This window comes from Alternaria novae-zelandiae (assembly GCF_023758075.1).
Source record: "Alternaria novae-zelandiae strain BMP 2774 chromosome Unknown scaffold_3, whole genome shotgun sequence".
Lineage (NCBI taxonomy): Eukaryota > Fungi > Ascomycota > Dothideomycetes > Pleosporales > Pleosporaceae > Alternaria > Alternaria novae-zelandiae.
Genome location: NW_026056963.1, coordinates 1,513,814 through 1,515,626, shown reverse-complemented (window position 1 = coordinate 1,515,626; position 1,813 = coordinate 1,513,814).

Genomic DNA, 1,813 nt, shown 5'->3' with positions numbered 1-1,813 from the left:
TCTCTCTAGTTATTATTAATATAGTACTATATTAAGCCTAGAAAGCTAACTAGTTCTCTGTTCTAAGAAAGCTTTAGTAGGTTATAATTAATATAATTTAAGACTATATTAATAGAGGTACCTTAGAGTTATATAAGAGCTAGTATTACAATCTATAGTTCTTAGTTACTAAGAAAGACAAGAGGTATTGCTTAATTAATAACGCTTAAAAACTTAACAGAGTTATAATTCGCGACGCTAACCTGCTACCTAATTCTAATAAGTTTTTAGAGAAATTTGTAGAATACGTTATTATAAGTCTATTAGATTTCTTCTTAGAGTATAACTAAGTAGAACTACACAAGAACTTAAGAGATATAACAGCCTTTTTAACGCTGTTAGAACTTATATAATAGTATACACTTCTAATAGATATAATAAACTCTCTAGTAGAGTTTATATGTATTATAACAAAGATTTACAGAGACTATATCTCTAATAGATATATACTATACCTTAATAACGTGTACATTAAGAGGCTAAAGAAGCGCTATAGCAACTATAAGGTAGAACTAGGTATAAAATAGTTTATTACTAAATACCTTTTAAATATTAATAAAGTGCTTATAGACATTAAGCGCGTAGGCGTAATAATATTAGGCTATAAGTTTAACTTCTACTACCTCTCTATAATTATTATTAGCTATTAAATTAATAAGTATAGCTACTACTCTAATAAGAAGAAGGTTAATAAGATTACGCGTAGGCTAGATTATTGCAACACTAAGAAAGTCTAAATGTTTCTTAGAATCTGCGTTTACTACAGAGTATAAGTACTAGGTTTTACTATTATTGCAGCCTCTTTATTTAAGCTTCTTTATAAGAATACACTATTTAAATAGAGCCTAGAGCAAAAGTAGATAATAGAATATCTTAAGGTAACCTTAACAACTACTCTAGCGCTAGTTTCTATTAATTACACTAAGCTTATCTAAAAGATTATTCTTATAGTTAATAGTAGTAAGAAGAGTTAGAGTATAGTTATTATATAGCTTAACCTAAACAGCTATTATTACTTAGTACGCTTTAAGAGTAGAGTTTAGTCTACTACTAAGAGAAATTAGAATTTAAGCAAGTACAAATGTAAGGCTCTTCTACTTACTCTAAAGAAGTTTTAGTTCTATATCTATAAGGTAAACTTCTAAGTTAAGATAGATGTAAAGACACTTATTGCGTAACTCTAACAAAGCGTAACAGATCTCTCTAGAGCTCTAATTACTTAGTAGCTTACACTTCTTAATATATAGAAGTTTAACATTATCTATATAGCTAGTAAGAAGAACGTTGTAGCTAATGCTCTTTTAAGAATATCTAAGCTAGATAGCTAGAAGCTACCTAATAAACCTAAGAAAGATGTAGAAGACTTTATTAATGCGCATCTAAATATAGTTTAGCTTGTCTTTAGCAAAGCTCTAGCGCACGCGTATAGAATATGCTAGATAGATTTTTCTTTTAATAATTAACTGCTAGTAGATAGCTATAGTAATAAGTTATAAGTAATTACAGGCTAGCTACTATTCTGTAGAAGGCCTAAGTACATATCTACTACTAAGTTTTATAAGTTTAAGAAGAAGGCGCTCTAAATAACTATTAGAGAATAATATCTCTTTATAATTCTCTTAGAAAGCTAGCCTCTACAAAGAGTAGTTAACTTAATAGATAAGTAGTATAAGATTATTAGATCTCTCTATAATAAGTCTAGCTACTAGAGCAAGAAAGATACCTAGCGCAAGATATAGGCGCGCTACTATTAGAAAGAATAGTATAATTAAGT